The sequence below is a fragment of the Cryptomeria japonica genome, unplaced genomic scaffold, assembly GCF_030272615.1.
Source record: "Cryptomeria japonica unplaced genomic scaffold, Sugi_1.0 HiC_scaffold_15, whole genome shotgun sequence".
Lineage (NCBI taxonomy): Eukaryota > Viridiplantae > Streptophyta > Pinopsida > Cupressales > Cupressaceae > Cryptomeria > Cryptomeria japonica.
Genome location: NW_026728837.1, coordinates 1,927,501 through 1,950,000, shown reverse-complemented (window position 1 = coordinate 1,950,000; position 22,500 = coordinate 1,927,501). Strand labels below are relative to the sequence as shown.

The window sequence follows — 22,500 nt, the reverse complement described above, 5'->3', positions numbered from 1 at the left end:
CAATAACAGGTATAGTTCCGCGGCGGCCGAGAAGACTCACCGCATAGGAATCGGGATGCGAGGCGAGGGATGCGGCGGGAAGGCCCCGACGGCTAAACGGAAGAGGCTGCAGGGCCGCCTCGGAATGGTCCAAGCATCGGATGCGATTGGGACGACTACCAGTGCCAACCCCTTATCCCGCGATGCGTCCGATACACAGATAGTTCCAAGGCGGCCGAGGAGCCTCACCGCATATCAATCGGGGTGCGAGGCGAGGGATGGGGCGGGAAGGCCCCAACGGCTAGACGGAAGAGGCTTCAGGGCCACCTCGGAATGGTCCAAGCATCGGACGCGCTTGGGGCGACTGCCAGTGCCAACCCCTTATCCCGCGATGCGTCCGATACACAGATGGTTCCAAGGCGGCCGAGGAGCCTCACCGCATAGCAATCGGGGGTGCGAGGCGAGGGATGGGGCGGGAAGGCCCCAACGGCTAGACGGAAGAGGCTTCAGGGCCGCCTAGGAATGGTCCAAGCATCGGACACGCTTGGGGCGACTACCAGTGACAGCCCCCTATCCCGCGATGCGTCCGATACGAAGATGGTTCCAAGGCGGCCGAGGAGCCTCACCGCATAGCAATCGGGGTGCGAGGTGGGGGATGCGGCGAGATGGCCCCAACGGCTAGACGGAAGAGGCCACAGGGCCGCGTCGGAATAGTCCAAGCATCGGACGCGCTTGGGGCGACTACCAGTGACAACCCCTTATCCCGCGATGCGTCCGATACGAAGATAGTTCCAAGGCGGCCGAGGAGCCTCACCGCATAGCAATCGGGGTGCGAGGTGGGGGATGCGGCGAGATGGCCCCAACGGCTAGACGGAAGAGGCTGCAGGGCCGCCTCGGAATAGTCCAAGCATCGGACGCGCTTGGGGCCACTACCAGTGACAACCCCTTATCCCGCAATGCGTCCGATACGAAGATAGTTCCAAGGCGGCCGAAGAGCCTCACCGCATAGCAATCGGGGTGCGAGGTGGGGGATGCGGCGAGATGGCCCCAACGGCTAGACGGAAGAGGCCACAGGGCCGCCTCGGAATAGTCCAAGCATCGGACGCGCTTGGGGCGACTACCAGTGACAACCCCTTATCCCGCGATGCGTCCGATACGAAGATAGTTCCCAGGCGGCCGAGGAGCCTCACCGCATAGCAATCGGGGTGCGAGGCGAGGGATGCGGCGAGATGGCCCCAAAGGCTAGACGGAAGAGGCTGCAGGGCTGCCTCGGAATAGTCCAAGCATCGGACGCGCTTGGGGCGACTACCACTGCCAACCCCTTATCCCGCGATGCGTTCGATACACAGATAGTTCCGAGGCGGCCGAGGAGGTGGGGGATGCAGCGAGATGGCCCCAACGGCTAGACGGAAGAGGCTGCAGGGCCGCCTCGGAATAGTCCAAGCATCGGACGCGCTTGGGGCGACTACCAGTGACAACCCCTTATCCCGCGATGCGTCCGATACACAGATAGTTCCGAGGCGGCCAAGGAGCCTCACCGCATAGCAATCGTGGTGCGAGGTGGGGGATGCGGCGAGATGGCCCCAACGGCTAGACGGAAGAGGCTGCAGGGCCGCCTCGGAATGGTCCAAGCATCGGATGCGCTTGGGGCGACTACCACTGCCAACCCCTTATCCCGCGATGCGTCCGATACACAGATAGTTCCAAGGCGGCCGAGGAGCCTCACAGCATAGCAATCAGGGTGCGAGGCGAGGGATGCGGCGAGAAAGCCCCAACGGCTAGAGGGAAGAGGCTTCAGGTCCGCCTCGGAATGGTCCAAGCATCGGACGCGCTTGGGGCGACTACCAGTGACAACCCCTTATCCCGCGACGCGTCCGATACACAGATAGTTCCAAGGCGGCCGAGGAGCCTCACCGCATAGCAATCGGGGTGCGAGGCGAGGGATGCGGCGAGAAGGACCCAACGGCTACACGGAAGAGGCTTCGGGGCCGCCTCGGAATGGTCCAAGCATCGGACGCGCTTGGGGCGACTACCAGTGACAACCCCTTATCCCGCGACGCGTCCGATACACAGATAGTTCCAAGGCGGCCGAGGAGCCTCACCGCATAGCAATCGGGGTGCGAGGCGAGGGATGCGGCGAGAAGGACCCAACGGCTACACGGAAGAGGCTTCGGGGCCGCCTCGGAATGGTCCAAGCATCGGACGCGCTTGGGGCGACTACCAGTGACAACCCCTTATCCCGCGACGCGTCCGATACACAGATAGTTCCAAGGCGGCCGAGGAGCCTCACCGCATAGCAATCGGGGTGCGAGGCGAGGGATGCGGCGAGAAGGACCCAACGGCTAGACGGAAGAGGCTTCGGGTCCGCCTCGGAATGGTCCAAGCATCGGACGCGCTTGGGGCGACTACCAGTGACAACCCCTTATCCCGCGACGCGTCCGATACACAGATAGTTCCAAGGCGGCCGAGGAGCCTCACCGCATAGCAATCGGGGTGCGAGGCGAGGGATGCGGCGAGAAGGACCCAACGGCTAGACGGAAGAGGCTTCGGGTCCGCCTCGGAATGGTCCAAGCATCGGACGCGCTTGGGGCGACTACCAGTGACAACCCCTTATCCCGCGACGCGTCCGATACACAGATAGTTCCAAGGCGGCCGAGGAGCCTCACCGCATAGCAATCGGGGTGCGAGGCGAGGGATGCGGCGAGAAGGACCCAACGGCTAGACGGAAGAGGCTTCGGGTCCGCCTCGGAATGGTCCAAGCATCGGACGCGCTTGGGGCGACTACCAGTGACAACCCCTTATCCCGCGACGCGTCCGATACACAGATAGTTCCGAGGCGGCCGAGGAGCCTCACCGCATAGCAATCGGGGTGCGAGGCGAAGGATGCGGCGAGAAGGACCCAACGGCTAGACGGAAGAGGCTTCGGGTCCGCCTCGGAATGGTCTAAGCATCGGACGCGCTTGGGGCGACTACCAGTGACAACCCCTTATCCCGCGACGCGTCCGATACACAGATAGTTCCAAGGCGGCCGAGGAGCCTCACCGCATAGCAATCGGGGTGCGAGGCGAGGGATGCGGCGAGAAGGACCCAACGGCTAGACGGAAGAGGCTTCAGGGCCGCCTCGGAATGGTCCAAGCATCGAACGCGCTTGGGGCGACTACCAGTGACAACCCCTTATCCCGCGACGCGTCCGATACACAGATAGTTCCGAGGCGGCCGAGGAGCCTCACCGCATAGCAATCGGGGTGCGAGGCGAGGGATGCGGCGAGAAGGACCCAACGGCTAGACGGAAGAGGCTTCAGGGCCGCCTCGGAATGGTCCAAGCATCGGACGCGCTTGGGGCGACTACCAGTGACAACCCCTTATCCCGCGACGCGTCCGATACACAGATAGTTCCGAGGCGGCCGAGGAGCCTCACCGCATAGCAATCGGGGTGCGAGGCGAGGGATGCGGCGAGAAGGACCCAACGGCTAGACGGAAGAGGCTTCAGGGCCGCCTCGGAATGGTCCAAGCATCGGACGCGCTTGGGGCGACTACCAATGACAACCCCTTATCCCGCGACGCGTCCGATACACAGATAGTTCCGAGGCGGTCGAGGAGCCTCACCGCATAGCAATCGGGGTGCGAGGCGAGGGATGCGGCGAGAAGGACCCAACGGCTAGACGGAAGAGGCTTCAGGGCCGCCTCGGAATGGTCCAAGCATCGGACGCGCTTGGGGCGACTACCAGTGACAACCCCTTATCCCGCGACGCGTCCGATACACAGATAGTTCCGAGGCGGCCGAGGAGCCTCACCGCATAGCAATCGGGGTGCGAGGCGAGGGATGCGGCGAGAAGGACCCAACGGCTAGACGGAAGAGGCTTCAGGGCCGCCTCGGAATGGTCCAAGCATCGGACGCGCTTGGGGCGACTACCGTTGCCAACCCCTTATCCCGCGATGCGTCTGATACACAGATAGTTCCGAGGCGGCCGAGGAGCCTCACCGCATAGCAATCGGGTTGCGAGGCAGATTATTGGGAAGGGAACCCCCTGGGATGCGGCTCAAGCAGTGCCCAAAGGGACTGGAATGCGGAATCACATCGAGAGACCCAAATGCTATACGAGGGCTCAAATCGAATTATCGATTTGGCCACGACATGGACGCATCGGAACGACTACCTTTGCCGAACCACTCGCAATTGCATCCATACCGAAACCAATAGACATTTCCGTTAGAGCCCTCGCATAGCATTCGGGAATCTCGCATGCCCCTCTAAATCGACCAATGCTGGCGCTCAATGAAAATCCGAGCGCTACCACCGTTCGAGCGCCAGCATTGGTCGAGTTAGAGGGGCACGGGGGAGAATGCTCCAGTCAACACCTCCCCTATATAAGTTATTTGTCCGATTCTCGCACAACCGTAGTCTGCCTCGTCGAATCAAACAACGGTCCCAGATTCCGACTTCCGTTCCGTAGAGACCCAAAAGCTAGATGGAGGCTCGCAAGAAAGAGAGTCGGCGCATAGCAATCGGGTTTCTCGAACGTTTAGGGACCGAGCTCACTTGCGGATAGGGCAAAATCCGCCAAGCAACCCAAAAGCTAGACGGGGGCTCGAATCGAATCGCCTAGGCGGCCACAACAACGACGTGTTGGATCGACTACCAGTGCCAAACCATTCAGCAAGACTAGTCTGTGTCGAGGCCGGATAGAGATTCTCAGAGAGCGCCCGCATAGCATTTAGGAGACCTGCCGCGTCCCTCACACTCGACAAATGGTGGTGCACGTTTATAAATCCGAGCGATCCCAACCCTTTCAAGCACCAACATCGGTCGAGATAGAGGGGCACGGAGGGGGCTGCGTGAGACAACACAGTCCCCTATATAAGTTATTTGTCCGATTCTCACACATCCGAAGAATGGTCATCAAATCGGACAACAGCCCAAACTTCCGACTTCCGTCCCAGAAAGCCCAAGAGCTATCTAAAACGTTCATGGCCGGAACTCGATCGCGGCTATACCAGTCCGCCAAGCAACCCAAAAGCTAGACTGGAGCTCTAGTCGAATCACCTCTGTGGCCATTGCAAGGACGTGTTGGAGCGACTACCATTGCCGAACCATTCCGCAGGTCGAGTCCATACCAAGGCCGCATAGAGATTCACGATGAGCTCCTGCATAGCAATCAGGAGACTTGCCGTGTCCATCACAATCGATAAATCCTGGTGCAAGATTTTTGCATCCGAGCGCTCCAACCAGTCGAGCACCAGCATCAATCGACATAAACGGGCACGGGGGGAGGATGCTCGAGAACACTACCTCCCCTATATAAGTTATTTGTCCGATTCTCAAGCAGCCGAAGTCTGGTCATCGAATCGGGTCAAAGACCACAACTTCCGACTTTACCCACAATGCAAGTCATCGAATCGAACATCGGCCCCCGAGTCGGACTCCATGCGTATGTCAGGTCATCGGACCCAAATTCCGCCTTCCTGCGCATGGCGGGCCATCAATATCAACTCGGTCATCGGACCCAAACTCCGCCTTTTTGCGTATGGCACGCCTTCAAATCGGTCATCGGACCCAAATTCCGCCTTCCTGTGCATGGCGGGCCATCAACATCAACTCGGTCATCGGACCCAAATTCCGCCTTTCTGCGCATGGCACGCCATCAACTCGGTCATCGGACCCAAATTCCGCCTTCCTGCGCATGGCAGGTCATCGGACACAAATTCAGACCTCGCCAATATGCCTACGTATCGAATCGGTCATCGGACCCAACTTCCGACTTCATCCATACTGTAGGGTCTTTGAGGTTGGCGCGGTGCGCTCAACCCAGGGAGTCGACCCATCGAAGCATACACCTCCCCTATATAAGCTATTTGTCCGATTCCCACACCTGTGTAGTTTGCACCTCTGACCAGGACATCGACCCCAACTTCCGAACTCGACTGCAACGACGGCACCAGCGCCTTGGTGCGCACCTTGCGACGCACAGTCCCAACATTCGCCTTCCTGCACATGGCAGGTCATCGGACCCAAATTCCGACCTCGCGAGTATGCCTACATATCGAATCGGTCATCGGACCCAACTTCCGACTTCATCCATACCGTAGGGTCTTTGAGGTTGGCGCGGTGCGCTCAACCCGGGGAGTCGACCCAACGAAGCATACACCTCCCCTATATAAGCTATTTGTCCGATTCCCACACCTGTGTAGTTTGCACCTCCGATCAAGACATCGACCCCAACTTCCGAACTCGCCTCCAACGACCGAACCAGCGCCTTGGTGCGCACCTTGCAACGCACAGTGCCAACATTCGCCTTCCTGCACGTGGCAGGTCATCGGACCCAAATTCCGACCTCGCGAGTATGCCTACATATCGAATCGGTCATCGGACCCAACTTCCGACTTCATCCATACCGTAGGGTCTTTGAGGTTGGCGCGGTGCGCTCAACCCGGGGAGTCGACCCAACGAAGCATACACCTCCCCTATATAAGCTATTTGTCCGATTCCCACACCTGTGTAGCTTGCACCTCCGATCAGGACATCGACCCCAACTTCCGAACTCGACTAAAAAGACCGCACCAGCGCCTTGGTGTGCACCTTGCAACGCACAGTGTCAACATTCGCCTTCCTGCACATGGCAGGTCATCGGACCCAAATTCCGACCTCATGAGCATACCTACTAATCGAATTGGTCATCGGACCCAACTTCCGACTTCATCCATACCGTAGGGTCTTTGAGGTTGGCGCGGTGCGCTCAACCTGGGGAGTCGACCCATCGAAGCATACACCTCCCCTATATAAGCTATTTGTCCGATTCCGACACCTGTGTAGTTTGCACCTCCGCTCAGGACATCGACCCCAACTTCCGAACTCGCCTGCAACGACCGAACCAGCGCCTTGGTGCGCACCAAAAGTGCGCACTTTTGGAGGGCACTTTTGTGCGCTCCAAAGGTGCGCACTTTTGGAGGGCACTTTTCTGCGCTCCAAAGGTGCGCACTTTTGGAGGGCACTTTTTGGAGGGCACTTTTCTGCGCTCCAAAGGTGCGCACTTTTGGAGGGCACTTTTTGGAGGGCACTTTTCTGCGCTCCAAAGGTGCGCACTTTTGGAGGGCACTTTTTGGAGGGCACTTTTCTGCGCTCCAAAGGTGCGCACTTTTGGAGGGCACTTTTTGGAGGGCACTTTTCTGCGCTCCAAAGGTGCGCACTTTTGGAGGGCACTTTTTGGAGGGCACTTTTCTGCGCTCCAAAGGTGCGCACTTTTGGAGGGCACTTTTCTGCGCTCCAAAGGTGCGCACTTTTGGAGGGCACTTTTTGGAGGGCACTTTTCTGCGCTCCAAAGGTGCGCACTTTTGGAGGGCACTTTTTGGAGGGCACTTTTCTGCGCTCCAAAGGTGCGCACTTTTGGAGGGCACTTTTTGGAGGGCACTTTTCTGCGCTCCAAAGGTGCGCACTTTTGGAGGGCACTTTTGTGCACTCCAAAGGTGCGCACTTTTGGAGGGCACTTTTCCTGTGCTCCAAAGGTGCACACCTAGGTGAGCACCTTCGACCACACCTTGTAGCACACCAAACTCTGACTTTCGACTTCATCCGCAATGCAGGGTCTTTGAGGTTGGCGCAATGCGCACAACCAGGGGAGTCGACCCATCAAACCCAACACCTCCCCTATATAAGCTATTTGTCTGATTCTCATACATGCGTAGCCTGCAGGAGCAATTAGGACATCGACCCCAACTTTCGGCTTCTAAACGAAAACAAGGTCTTTGAGGTTGGTGTAATGCGAACAACTAGGGGAGTCAACCCATCAAACCCAACACCTCCCCTATATAAGCTATTTGTCTGATTCTCATACATGTGTAGTCTACAGGAGCAATTAGGACATCGACCCCAACTTTTGACTTCTTAACGAAAACAAGGTCTTTGAGGTTGACGTAATGCGCACAACCAGGGGAGTCGACCCATCAAACCCAACACCTCCCCTATATAAGCTATTTGTCCGATTCTCATACATGTGTAGCCTGCAGGAGCCATTAGGACATTGACCCCAACTTTTGACTTCTTAACGAAAACAAGGTCTTTGAGGTTGGCGTAATGCGCACAACCAAGGGAGTTGACCCATCAAACCCAACACCTCCCCTATATAAGCTATTTGTCTGATTCTCATACATGTGTAGCCTGCAACAACGATTAGGACATCCACCCCAACTTCTGAATTCGTCTGCGTTGACCGCACCAAAGGTGCACGCCTTGGTGCTCACCAAAATCCGACTTCCGACTTCTTCTGCTATGCGGGGTCTTTGAGGTTGGCGCAGTGCGCACAACCAGGGGAGTCAACCCACCGAATGCAACACCTCCCCTATATAAGCTATTTGTCTGATTCTCATACATGCGTAGACTGCAGCAATGATTAGGACATCCACCCCAACTTTTGACTTCTTAAACAAGACAGGGTCTTTGAAGTTGGTGCAGTGCACACAACCAGGGGAGTCGACCCATCAAACGCAACACCTCCCCTATATAAAGCTATTTGTCCGATTCTCATACGTGTAGTCTGCAGCAGCGATTAGGACATCGACCCCAACTTCCGAATTCGTTTGCATTGACCGCACCAAAGGTGCACGCCTTGGTGTGCACCCTGGAGTGCACTTTGGTGCTCACCTCGGTGCACACTTTGGTGTGCACCTCGGTGTGCACCAAAGGTGCGCACCTTGGAGCGCACCAAAGGTGTACACTTTGGAGCGCACCACATAGGGTCTTTGAGAGGTTGGCGCAGTGCGCACACCAAGGTGGGTGTTGAGGTGCGTGCCGAGGTGGGTGGGTGCTAGGGTGCGCTCCATGGTGGGTGCCAGGGTGGGTGCGTGCTAGGGTGGATTCCAAAGAGGGTCATAGGGTGGGTGCCAAGGTGGGTTGGTGATATAGTGGGTTCAAAGGTGGGTACTAGGGTGGGTTCCAAGGTGGGTCACAAGTTGGGTGCCAGGATGCGTGGGTGTTAGGTTGGGTGCCAAGGTGGGCTCCTGCGTGGGTGGGTGCTAGGGTGGGTTTCAAGGTGGACGCGAGGGCGGGTGCCAAGGTGGGTAACAAGTTGGGTGTTAGGATGGGTGAGTGCTAGAGTGGGTGCCAAGGTGGGTGGGTGCTAAGGTGGATGCCAAGGTGGTTCACAGGGTGGGTGGGTTCTAGGGTGAGTTCCAAGGTGGGTCACAGGTTCAGTGCTAGGGTGGGTGTCAAGGCGGGTGTCGAGGTGCCTGGGTGCTAGGGTGTGGATGCCAATGTGGGTCATAGGGTGGGTACTAGGGTGGGCTGCAATGTGGGTGCCAAGGTGGGTAACATGCTCGGTGGGTTCTAAATTGGGTGCCAGGGTGGGTGTGCACCCACCTTGCCCGAGGTGGGTGCCAAGGTGCCAGTGTGGGTGGGTGCTAAGGTGGATGCCAAGGTGGGTGAGAAGGTGGGTGATAGGTTGAGTGGTAGGATGGGTGGGTGCCAAGATGGGTCACAGGGTGGGTGCAAGGGTGGGTAGGTGCTAGGGTTGGTGTCAGGGTGGGTGGGTGCTAGGTTGGGTTCCAAGGTGGGTGCGAGGGTGAGTGTCAAGGTGGGTCACAGGTTAGGTGCTAGGATGGGTGAGTGCTAGGGTGCAAAGGTGCCAGGGTGGGTGCTAGGATGGGTCGATGCTAGGGTGAGTGGCAAGGTGGGTCCACAAGTGTCAAGGTGGGTGCCGAGGTGGGTGCCAAGTCGGCGACTGCTATGGTGGATGCCAAGGTGGGTCACGGGGTGGGTGCCAAGTTGCTAGGTTGGGTTCCAAGGTGGGTGCCAACGTGGGTGCTAGGGTGCGTGGGTTAAAGGGTGTGTCACAACGTGGGTGCCAGGATGGGTGCGCACCCACACTGGCCAAGACGGGTGCGGGTGCAAGGTTGGGTTCCAAGCCCGGTCACAGGCTGGGTGCTAGGATGGGTGGGTGCCAAGGTGGGCACCAGGGTGGGTGCACCCACCCTGGCCAAGGTGGGTCACGGGGTGGGTCCTAGGGTGGGTAACGGGGTGGGTACTAAGGTGCGTGCCAAGGTGGGTCATAGGGTGGGTGCCAAGGTGGGCACCAGGGTGGGTGTGCACCAACCCTAGCCAGGGTAGGTCACGGGGTGGTTGTCGGGGTGGGCGTCAAGGAGCCAAGGTGGGTGGCAAGTAGCCAAGTTGCGTGCCAAGGTGGGTGTCGGGGTGGGTGCCAAGGATCCAAGGTGGGTGCCAAGGAACCAAGGTGGGTGTCTGGGTGGGTGCCGAGGTGGGAGCCAGGGTGGGTCCCAAGGTGAGTGCAAAGGTGGGTGCCAGGGTCAAGGTGAGTGCCAATGTGGGTTCCAAGGTGCCAGGGTCAGGGTGAGTGCCAATGTGGGTTCAAAGGTGCTAAGTTGGGTGCGAGGTTGGGTGCGAGGGTGGGTGGGTGCCAAGGTGTGCTAGGTGGAAGCCCGGGTGGGTCGGCATCCCATGGGTGTCGAGTTGGGTGCCTGATGGGTGCTTCTTGTCAAGTTTTAGTCGTCGGGACTCATTTCGAGCCTTAGAGGTCGTTTCTTGTCCGGTTGCCCTGTCTTCGACCTGGGAACCCAATTTTGGTCCTCGGGTCCCATTTTTTTTTGTCTCGCATCCCACTTTTGGCCTGTGGCCTTTTCGGGGTCGATTCTCGTTTTGGGCATCAGAGCATGTTTCTTCTCCTAAAACCCAATATTTGTTTATTAAGTCTCGGAACACATTTTTGTTCTCGTGGACCCATCATGGGTCTTGGAACGCATTTGTGGTCCTTGGGTCCCATTTTGCATCCCGAAACTTGTGTTTTGGTGCTTGATCCCTATTTTGGGTGCCCACCTTGCACCAAGTGCGCACCCGGGGCAAACCGAGCGCCTTGGTGCACCGGGGCAAGATCGAGCGTGCACCCGAGGCGCCCCGAACATGCACCAAGGTGCACTCGGCCCACATGTGAGCGCAGGTCGTTGCGCCCGAGGTGGTGTGTGGGCACCGCGTTGCAGACGGGACACTGCACGCACACGACGCCCCCTCCAGGTGCACGCACGTAGGCCGGGCCGGGTGCACACCCGACGCCCTAGCAAGGTGCGCGCACCCGGGCAGGGCTCACACTTGGCGAACGGGGCGCACTTCGCGAGGGAGGGTGTGCACCTCGACGGGGGTGGGTGGCCGGGGTGGATTCGCACGTGGGTCGCGGTTTGCTAAGTACACACTGCGACAAGCTCATAACGGGTGCGATCATACCAGCATTAGTGCACCGGATCCCATCAGAACTCCGCAGTTAAGCGCGCTTGGGCCGGAGTAGTACTGGGATGGGTGACCTCCCGGGAAGTCCCGGTGTTGCACCCTTTTTTAGTTTTTCGCCGGGCGTCGCAATGCTATTTGAATAAACCTTTTGCCCGTTTGCGTTCTCGTCGGGGCCGGGCCGGGCCGGGGTGCGCTGCCCGCACTACCGCGCGCGCGGGGGCGACACCGAGCGCGCACCCGAGGCACCCCGAGCACACAGGCCACGGTGCAACCCGGGCGTTGTGCGCGCACCCCGGTGCGCCTGAGGTGCTGCGCGCGCACCCAGGTGAAATCGGTGTGCACCTCGGCCAGTGCGCGCTCGGTCGAGTCGCGCACGTTGGCCAAGGTGCACGGTGATGTTTCTTACTCTAAGGTTCCGCACCAGACGCCCGGGACAGGTGAGCGAAGCTGGGCGGGGCCGGGTGCGCGGCCGGGGCAGGTGCACGCAGCTGGAGAGAGCTTTGGAGCACACTTCGGAGCGCACCAATGATGCGCTCCATTCAAAAGTTTCCTGAAAAGGCAAAAAAAGTTGAGATTATAGAATTTCCCACTTGAGAGATTGTAAAAAAAAAAAATTTAAAATGAAGGAAACGCGGGTGCCAAGGTGTGCGCAGCCCAGCCAAGGTGTGCGCACCAAGGCGCCCACCCTGGCGAAGGTGCACGCAAGGTGCGCACCCGAGGCAAACCGGACAATTAACCCAACTTTCGACTTCGCGCGCACCTTGGAGCGCACTTCGCAGCGCTCCTTGGTGCGCACCAATCTTGGGCACCTCGGAGTGCACCATGGCGCCCACCAAGGTGCGCACCCGGGGCAAACCGAGCTCCGACTTCGTGCGCACCTTGGAGCGCACGAAAGGTGCGCACCATGGCGCCCACCAAGGTGCGCAGCCCAGCCAAGGCGTGCGCATCAAGGTGCGCACCCTGGCGAAGGTGCGCACCCGGGGCAAACCGAGCTCCGACTTCGTGCGCACCTTGGAGCGCACAAAAGGTGCGCAACCCAGCCAAGGTGTGCGCACCCCGGTCAAACCGAGCTCCGAATCGTGCGCACCAGAGGTGCACGCCATCGTGCGCACCTTGGAGCACACTTCGGAGCCCTCCTTGGTGCGCGCCGATGTTGCGCACCTCGGAGCGCACCCGGGGAAAACAATGCAATTAACCCGACTTTCGACTTCGTGGGCACCTCGGAGCGCTCTCGGGTTCGCACCTCGGAGCACACCGAGGTGCGCACCTTTGATGCGCTGCCTTCACCAATTTCCAGAAAAGGCAAGAAAACATTGAGAAGGTGTGCGCACCGAGGTGCCCACCCTGGCGAAGGTGCACGCGAGGTGCGCACCCGGGGCAAACCGGGCTCCGACTTCGTGCACGCCGCACCTTGGAGCACACTTCGGAGCGCTCCTTGGTGCGCACCAGGGCGCGCAACCCAGCCGAGGTGCCCACCCCGGCGAAGGTGCACGCGAGGTGCGCACCCGGGGCAAACCGGGCTCCGACTTCGTGCACGCCATGGTGCCCACCGCGGCGAAGGTGCACGCGAGGTGCGCACCCGGGGCAAACCGGGCTCCGACTTCGTGCACGCCGCACCTTGGAGCACACTTCGGAGCGCTCCTTGGTGCGCACCATGGTGCCCACCAGGGCGCGCAACCCCGCCGAAGGTGCACGCGAGGTGCGCACCCGGGGCAAACCGGGCTCCGACTTCGTGCACGCCGCACCTTGGAGCACACTTCGGAGCGCTCCTTGGTGCGCACCATGGTGCCCACCAGGGCGCGCAACCCCGCCGAAGGTGCACGCGAGGTGCGCACCCGGGGCAAACCGGGCTCCGACTTCGTGCACGCCATGGTGCGCACCGCGGCGAAGGTGCGCACCCGGGGCAAACCGGGCTCCGACTTCGTGCACGCCGCACCTTGGAGCACACTTCGGAGCGCTCCTTGGTGCGCACCAGGGCGCGCAACCCAGCCGAGGTGCCCACCCCGGCGAAGGTGCACGCGAGGTGCGTACCCGGGGCAAACCGGGCTCCGACTTCGTGCACGCCGCACCTTGGAGCACACTTCGGAGCGCTCCTTGGTGCGCACCATGGTGCCCACCAGGCCGCGCAACCCAGCCAAGGTGTGCGCACCAAGGTGCACGCGAGGTGCGCACCCGGGGCAAACCGGGGTCCGACTTCGTGCACGCCGCACCTTGGAGCACACATCGGGGCGCTCCCGGGTTCGCACCGGCGTTGCGCACCGTGGTGGGCACCTCGGAGCACACCAAGGTGGGCAGCGAGGTGCGCACCTTTGATGCGATGCCTTCACTAATTTCCATAAAAGGCAAAAAAAAAACGAGATTTTAAAATTTCCGTTTTGAAAGATAGTGAGAAAAAGGGAATGCTGGTGCCATCTTGAGCCCGCCCTGGTGCGCAGCCCAGCCAAGGTGTGCGCACCAAGGTGCCCACCCTGGCGAAGGTGCGCGCCCGGGCAATTAACCCAACTTCCAACTTCGCGCGCGCCAGGGTGGGAGCGCACCCAACAACCGGGCCTGGGAAGAGCCAATGCGAGAAACCCCACCAAACGCTCTGACAAAAAAAGAGGGGGCGCTCCAGTAACCCCGCTTCGGAGCGCACCCTGGGCAAACCCAGCCAAGGTGCCCACCCCGGCCAAGGTGCAGGCGAGGTGCGCACCCGGGGCAAACCGGGCTCCGACAACGTGCACGCCGCACCTTGGAGCACACTTCGTAGCGCTCCCGGGTGCGCACCTCAGAGCACACCAAGGTGGGCAGCGAGGTGCGCACCTTTGATGCGCTGCCTTCACTAATTTCCAGAAAAGGCAAAAAAAAAAGGAGATTTTAAAATTTCCGTTTTGAAAGATAGTGAAAAAAACGGAACGCGCGTGCCATCTTGAGCCCGCCCTGGTGCGCAGCCCAGGTAAGGTGCCCACCCTGGCAAAGGTGCGCACCCGGGCAATTAACCCTACTTCCGACTTCGTGCGCGCCAGGGTGGCAACCGGGCCTCGGAAGAGCCAATGCGAGAAACCCCACCAAACGCTCCGACAAAAAAAGAGGCGGCGCTCCAATAACCCCGCTTCGGAGCGCAGCCGGGGCAAACCCAGCCAAGGTGCCCACCCCGACGAAGGTGCACGCGAGGTGCGCACCCGGGGCAAACCGGGCTCCGACAACGTGCACGCAGCACCTTGGAGCACACTTCGAAGCACTCCCGGGTGCCCACCGGCGTTGCGCACCGTGGTGGGCAGCGAGGTGCGCACCTTTGATGCGCTGCCTTCACTAATTTCCAGAAAAAGGCAAAAAAAAATGAGATTTTAAAATTTCCGTTTTGAAAGATAGTGAAAAAAAAGGAACGCGGGTGCCATCTTGAGCCCGCCCTGGTGCGCAGCCCAGGCAAGGCATGCGCACCAAGGTGCCCACCCGAGGTGCACACCCGGGGCAAACCGGGCTCCGACTTCGTGCAGGCCGCACCTTGGAGCACACTTCGGAGCGCTCCTTGGTGCGCACCATGGTGCCCACCAGGGCGCGCAACCCAGCCAAGGTCTGCACACCAAGGTGCCCACCCCGGCGAAGGTGCACGCGAGGTGCGCACCCGGGGCAAACCGGGCTCCGACTTCGTGCACGCCATGGTGCCCACCGCGGCGAAGGTGCACGCGAGGTGCGCACCCGGGGCAAACCGGGCTCCGACTTCGTGCACGCCGCACCTTGGAGCACACTTCGGAGCGCTCCTTGGTGCGCACCATGGTGCCCACCAGGGCGCGCAACCCAGCCAAGGTGTGCGCACCAAGGTGCACGCGAGGTGCGCACCCGGGGCAAACCGGGGTCCGACTTCGTGCACGCCGCACCTTGGAGCACACATCGGAGCGCTCCCAGGTTCGCACCAGCGTTGCGCACCTTTGATGCGCTGCCTTCACTAATTTCCAGAAAAGGCAAAAAAAAACGAGATTTTAAAATTTCCGTTCTGAAAGATAGTGAAAAAAACGGAACGCGGGTGCCATCTTGAGCCCTTCCTGGTGCGCACCCCAGGCAAGTTGTGCGCACCAAGGTGCCCACCCTGGCGGAGGTGCGCGCCCGGGGCAATCCGGGCTCCGACTTCGTGCACTGCATGGTGCCCACCAAGGCGCGCAACCCAGCCAAGGTGCCCACCGCAGCGAAGGTGCACGCGAGGTGCGCACGCGAGGTGCACACCCGGGGCAAACCGGGCTCCGACTTCGTGCACGCCGCACCTTGGAGCACACTTCAGAGCGCTCCTTGGTGCGCACCAGGGCGCGCAACCCAGCCGAGGTGCCCACCCCGGCGAAGGTGCACGCGAGGTGCGCACCCGGGGCAAACCGGGCTCCGACTTCGTGCACGCCATGGTGCCCACCGCGGCGAAGGTGCGCACCCGGGGCAAACCGGGCTCCGACTTCGTGCACGCCGCACCTTGGAGCACACTTCGGAGCGCTCCTTGGTGCGCACCATGGTGCCCACCAGGCCGCGCAACCCAGCCAAGGTGTGCGCACCAAGGTGCACGCGAGGTGCGCACCCGGGGCAAACCGGGGTCCGACTTCGTGCACGCCGCACCTTGGAGCACACATCGGGGCGCTCCCGGGTTCGCACCGGCGTTGCGCACCGTGGTGGGCACCTCGGAGCACACCAAGGTGGGCAGCGAGGTGCGCACCTTTGATGCGATGCCTTCACTAATTTCCATAAAAGGCAAAAAAAAAACGAGATTTTAAAATTTCCGTTTTGAAAGATAGTGAGAAAAAGGGAATGCTGGTGCCATCTTGAGCCCGCCCTGGTGCGCAGCCCAGCCAAGGTTTGCGCACCAAGGTGCCCACCCTGGCGAAGGTGCGCGCCCGGGCAATTAACCCAACTTCCAACTTCGCGCGCGCCAGGGTGGGAGCGCACCCAACAACCGGGCCTGGGAAGAGCCAATGCGAGAAACCCCACCAAACTCTCTGACAAAAAAAGAGGGGGCGCTCCAGTAACCCCGCTTCGGAGCGCACCCTGGGCAAACCCAGCCAAGGTGCCCACCCCGGCCAAGGTGCAGGCGAGGTGCGCACCCGGGGCAAACCGGGCTCCGACAACGTGCACGCCGCACCTTGGAGCACACTTCGTAGCGCTCCCGGGTGCGCACCTCAGAGCACACCAAGGTGGGCAGCGAGGTGCGCACCTTTGATGCGCTGCCTTCACTAATTTCCAGAAAAGGCAAAAAAAAAAGGAGATTTTAAAATTTCCGTTTTGAAAGATAGTGAAAAAAACGGAACGCGCGTGCCATCTTGAGCCCGCCCTGGTGCGCAGCCCAGGTAAGGTGCCACCCTGGCAAAGGTGCGCACCCGGGCAATTAACCCTACTTCCGACTTCGTGCGCGCCAGGGTGGCAACCGGGCCTCGGAAGAGCCAATGCGAGAAACCCCACCAAACGCTCCGACAAAAAAAGAGGCGGCGCTCCAATAACCCCGCTTCGGAGCGCAGCCGGGGCAAACCAAGCCAAGGTGCCCACCCCGACGAAGGTGCACGCGAGGTGCGCACCCGGGGCAAACCGGGCTCCGACAACGTGCACGCAGCACCTTGGAGCACACTTCGAAGCACTCCCGGGTGCCCACCGGCGTTGCGCACCGTGGTGGGCAGCGAGGTGCGCACCTTTGATGCGCTGCCTTCACTAATTTCCAGAAAAAGGCAAAAAAAAATGAGATTTTAAAATTTCCGTTTTGAAAGATAGTGAAAAAAAAGGAACGCGGGTGCCATCTTGAGCCCGCCCTGGTGCGCAGCCCAGGCAAGGCATGCGCACCAAGGTGCCCACCCGAGGTGCACACCCGGGGCAAACCGGGCTCCGACTTCGTGCAGGCCGCACCTTGGAGCACACTTCGGAGCGCTCCTTGGTGCGCACCATGGTGCCCACCAGGGCGCACCCGAGGCAAACCGGGCTCCGACTTCGTGCACGCCGCACCTTGGAGCACACATCGGAGCGCTCCCAGGTTCGCACCAGCGTTGCGCACCTTTGATGCGCTGCCTTCACTAATTTCCAGAAAAGGCAAAAAAAAACGATATTTTAAAATTTCCGTTCTGAAAGATAGTGAAAAAAACGGAACGCGGGTGCCATCTTGAGCCCTTCCTGATGCGCAGCCCAGGCAAGTTGTGCGCACCAAGGTGCCCACCCTGGCGGAGGTGCGCGCCCGGGGCAAACCGGGCTCCGACTTCGTGCACTGCATGGTGCCCACCAAGGCGCGCAACCCAGCCAAGGTGCCCACCGCAGCGAAGGTGCACGCGAGGTGCGCACCCGAGGTGCACACCCGGGGCAAACCGGGCTCCGACTTCGTGCACGCCGCACCTTGGAGCACACTTCAGAGCGCTCCTTGGTACGCACCAGGGCGCGCAACCCAGCCAAGGTGCTCACCCCGGCGAAGGTGCACGCGAGGTGCACACCCGGGGCAAACCGGGCTCGGACTTCGTGCACGCCGCACCTTGGAGCACACATCGGAGCGCTCCCGGGTTCGCACCAGCATTGCGCACCTTTGATGCGCTGCCTTCACTAATTTCCAGAAAAGGCAAAAAAAAGAAAAAAATGAGATTTTAAAATTTCCGTTTTGAAAGATAGTGAAAAAAACGGAACGCGGGTGCCATCTTGAGCCCGCCCTGGTGTGCAGCCCAGGCAAGTTGTGCGCACCAAGGCACCCACCCTGGCCAAGGTGGGTCACGGGGTGGGTCCTAGGGTGGGTAACGGGGTGGGTACTAAGGTGCGTGCCAAGGTGGGTCATAGGGTGGGTGCCAAGGTGGGCACCAGGGTGGGTGTGCACCAACCCTAGCCAGGGTAGGTCACGGGGTGGTTGTCGGGGTGGGCGTCAAGGAGCCAAGGTGGGTGGCAAGTAGCCAAGTTGCGTGCCAAGGTGGGTGTCGGGGTGGGTGCCAAGGATCCAAGGTGGGTGCCAAGGAACCAAGGTGGGTGTCTGGGTGGGTGCCGAGGTGGGAGCCAGGGTGGGTCCCAAGGTGAGTGCAAAGGTGGGTGCCAGGGTCAAGGTGAGTGCCAATGTGGGTTCCAAGGTGCCAGGGTCAGGGTGAGTGCCAATGTGGGTTCAAAGGTGCTAAGTTGGGTGCGAGGTTGGGTGCGAGGGTGGGTGGGTGCCAAGGTGTGCTAGGTGGAAGCCCGGGTGGGTCGGCATCCCATGGGTGTCGAGTTGGGTGCCTGATGGGTGCTTCTTGTCAAGTTTTAGTCGTCGGGACTCATTTCGAGCCTTAGAGGTCGTTTCTTGTCCGGTTGCCCTGTCTTCGACCTGGGAACCCAATTTTGGTCCTCGGGTCCCATTTTTTTTTGTCTCGCATCCCACTTTTGGCCTGTGGCCTTTTCGGGGTCGATTCTCGTTTTGGGCATCAGAGCATGTTTCTTCTCCTAAAACCCAATATTTGTTTATTAAGTCTCGGAACACATTTTTGTTCTCGTGGACCCATCATGGGTCTTGGAACGCATTTGTGGTCCTTGGGTCCCATTTTGCATCCCGAAACTTGTGTTTTGGTGCTTGATCCCTATTTTGGGTGCCCACCTTGCACCAAGTGCGCACCCGGGGCAAACCGAGCGCCTTGGTGCACCGGGGCAAGATCGAGCGTGCACCCGAGGCGCCCCGAACATGCACCAAGGTGCACTCGGCCCACATGTGAGCGCAGGTCGTTGCGCCCGAGGTGGTGTGTGGGCACCGCGTTGCAGACGGGACACTGCACGCACACGACGCCCCCTCCAGGTGCACGCACGTAGGCCGGGCCGGGTGCACACCCGACGCCCTAGCAAGGTGCGCGCACCCGGGCAGGGCTCACACTTGGCGAACGGGGCGCACTTCGCGAGGGAGGGTGTGCACCTCGACGGGGGTGGGTGGCCGGGGTGGATTCGCACGTGGGTCGCGGTTTGCTAAGTACACACTGCGACAAGCTCATAACGGGTGCGATCATACCAGCGTTAGTGCACCGGATCCCATCAGAACTCCGCAGTTAAGCGCGCTTGGGCCGGAGTAGTACTGGGATGGGTGACCTCCCGGGAAGTCCCGGTGTTGCACCCTTTTTTAGTTTTTCGCCGGGCGTCGCAATGCTATTTGAATAAACCTTTTGCCCGTTTGCGTTCTCGTCGGGGCCGGGCCGGGCCGGGGTGCGCTGCCCGCACTACCGCGCGCGCGGGGGCGACACCGAGCGCGCACCCGAGGCGCCCCGAGCACACAGGCCACGGTGCAACCCGGGCGTTGTGCGCGCACCCCGGTGCGCCCGAGGTGCTGCGCGCGCACCCAGGTGAAATCGGTGTGCACCTCGGCCAGTGCGCGCTCGGTCGAGTCGCGCACGTTGGCCAAGGTGCACGGTGATGTTTCTTACTCTAAGGTTCCGCACCAGACGCCCGGGACAGGTGAGCGAAGCTGGGCGGGGCCGGGTGCGCGGCCGGGGCAGGTGCACGCAGCTGGAGAGAGCTTTGGAGCACACTTCGGAGCGCACCAATGATGCGCTCCATTCAAAAGTTTCCTGAAAAGGCAAAAAAAGTTGAGATTATAGAATTTCCCACTTGAGAGATTGTAAAAAAAAAAAATTTAAAATGAAGGAAACGCGGGTGCCAAGGTGTGCGCAGCCCAGCCAAGGTGTGCGCACAACGCCCGGGTTGCACCGTGGCCTGTGTGCTCGGGGCGCCTCGGGTGCGCGCTCGGTGTCGCCCCCGCGCGCGCGGTAGTGCGGGCAGCGCACCCCGGCCCGGCCCGGCCGCACCTTGGAGCGCACTTCGGAGCGCTCCTTGGTGCGCACCAATCTTGGGCACCTCGGAGTGCACCATGGCGCCCACCAAGGTGCGCACCCGGGGCAAACCGAGCTCCGACTTCGTGCGCAGCTTGGAGCGCACGAAAGGTGCGCACCATGGCGCCCACCAAGGTGCGCAGCCCAGCCAAGGCGTGCGCATCAAGGTGCGCACCCTGGCGAAGGTGCGCACCCGGGGCAAACCGAGCTCCGACTTCGTGCGCACCTTGGAGCGCACAAAAGGTGCGCAACCCAGCCAAGGTGTGCGCACCCCGGTCAAACCGAGCTCCGAATCGTGCGCACCAGAGGTGCACGCCATCGTGCGCACCTTGGAGCACACTTCGGAGCCCTCCTTGGTGCGCGCCGATGTTGCGCACCTCGGAGCGCACCCGGGGAAAACAATGCAATTAACCCGACTTTCGACTTCGTGGGCACCTCGGAGCGCTCTCGGGTTCGCACCTCGGAGCACACCGAGGTGCGCACCTTTGATGCGCTGCCTTCACCAATTTCCAGAAAAGGCAAGAAAACATTGAGAAGGTGTGCGCACCGAGGTGCCCACCCTGGCGAAGGTGCACGCGAGGTGCGCACCCGGGGCAAACCGGGCTCCGACTTCGTGCACGCCGCACCTTGGAGCACACTTCGGAGCGCTCCTTGGTGCGCACCAGGGCGCGCAACCCAGCCGAGGTGCCCACCCCGGCGAAGGTGCACGCGAGGTGCGCACCCGGGGCAAACCGGGCTCCGACTTCGTGCACGCCATGGTGCCCACCGCGGCGAAGGTGCACGCGAGGTGCGCACCCGGGGCAAACCGGGCTCCGACTTCGTGCACGCCGCACCTTGGAGCACACTTCGGAGCGCTCCTTGGTGCGCACCATGGTGCCCACCAGGGCGCGCAACCCCGCCGAAGGTGCACGCGAGGTGCGCACCCGGGGCAAACCGGGCTCCGACTTCGTGCACGCCGCACCTTGGAGCACACTTCGGAGCGCTCCTTGGTGCGCACCATGGTGCCCACCAGGGCGCGCAACCCCGCCGAAGGTGCACGCGAGGTGCGCACCCGGGGCAAACCGGGCTCCGACTTCGTGCACGCCATGGTGCGCACCGCGGCGAAGGTGCGCACCCGGGGCAAACCGGGCTCCGACTTCGTGCACGCCGCACCTTGGAGCACACTTCGGAGCGCTCCTTGGTGCGCACCAGGGCGCGCAACCCAGCCGAGGTGCCCACCCCGGCGAAGGTGCACGCGAGGTGCGTACCCGGGGCAAACCGGGCTCCGACTTCGTGCACGCCGCACCTTGGAGCACACTTCGGAGCGCTCCTTGGTGCGCACCATGGTGCCCACCAGGCCGCGCAACCCAGCCAAGGTGTGCGCACCAAGGTGCACGCGAGGTGCGCACCCGGGGCAAACCGGGGTCCGACTTCGTGCACGCCGCACCTTGGAGCACACATCGGGGCGCTCCCGGGTTCGCACCGGCGTTGCGCACCGTGGTGGGCACCTCGGAGCACACCAAGGTGGGCAGCGAGGTGCGCACCTTTGATGCGATGCCTTCACTAATTTCCATAAAAGGCAAAAAAAAAACGAGATTTTAAAATTTCCGTTTTGAAAGATAGTGAGAAAAAGGGAATGCTGGTGCCATCTTGAGCCCGCCCTGGTGCGCAGCCCAGCCAAGGTGTGCGCACCAAGGTGCCCACCCTGGCGAAGGTGCGCGCCCGGGCAATTAACCCAACTTCCAACTTCGCGCGCGCCAGGGTGGGAGCGCACCCAACAACCGGGCCTGGGAAGAGCCAATGCGAGAAACCCCACCAAACGCTCTGACAAAAAAAGAGGGGGCGCTCCAGTAACCCCGCTTCGGAGCGCACCCTGGGCAAACCCAGCCAAGGTGCCCACCCCGGCCAAGGTGCAGGCGAGGTGCGCACCCGGGGCAAACCGGGCTCCGACAACGTGCACGCCGCACCTTGGAGCACACTTCGTAGCGCTCCCGGGTGCGCACCTCAGAGCACACCAAGGTGGGCAGCGAGGTGCGCACCTTTGATGCGCTGCCTTCACTAATTTCCAGAAAAGGCAAAAAAAAAAGGAGATTTTAAAATTTCCGTTTTGAAAGATAGTGAAAAAAACGGAACGCGCGTGCCATCTTGAGCCCGCCCTGGTGCGCAGCCCAGGTAAGGTGCCCACCCTGGCAAAGGTGCGCACCCGGGCAATTAACCCTACTTCCGACTTCGTGCGCGCCAGGGTGGCAACCGGGCCTCGGAAGAGCCAATGCGAGAAACCCCACCAAACGCTCCGACAAAAAAAGAGGCGGCGCTCCAATAACCCCGCTTCGGAGCGCAGCCGGGGCAAACCCAGCCAAGGTGCCCACCCCGACGAAGGTGCACGCGAGGTGCGCACCCGGGGCAAACCGGGCTCCGACAACGTGCACGCAGCACCTTGGAGCACACTTCGAAGCACTCCCGGGTGCCCACCGGCGTTGCGCACCGTGGTGGGCAGCGAGGTGCGCACCTTTGATGCGCTGCCTTCACTAATTTCCAGAAAAAGGCAAAAAAAAATGAGATTTTAAAATT

General features: G+C 61.0%; 2 non-coding genes across 2 annotated transcripts; both read left to right on the top strand.

The window, feature by feature from the left end:
• Window positions 1-11,186: 11,186 nt before the first annotated feature.
• On the top strand, window positions 11,187-11,305 carry LOC131860564 (5S ribosomal RNA). The gene has a single exon (XR_009359658.1). It is a non-coding gene; the product is annotated as a 5S ribosomal RNA (ribosomal RNA).
• Window positions 11,306-19,122: 7,817 nt separating this feature from the next.
• Window positions 19,123-19,241, top strand: LOC131860501 (5S ribosomal RNA). The gene has a single exon (XR_009359596.1). It is a non-coding gene; the product is annotated as a 5S ribosomal RNA (ribosomal RNA).
• The last annotated feature ends 3,259 nt before the right edge of the window (window positions 19,242-22,500 follow it).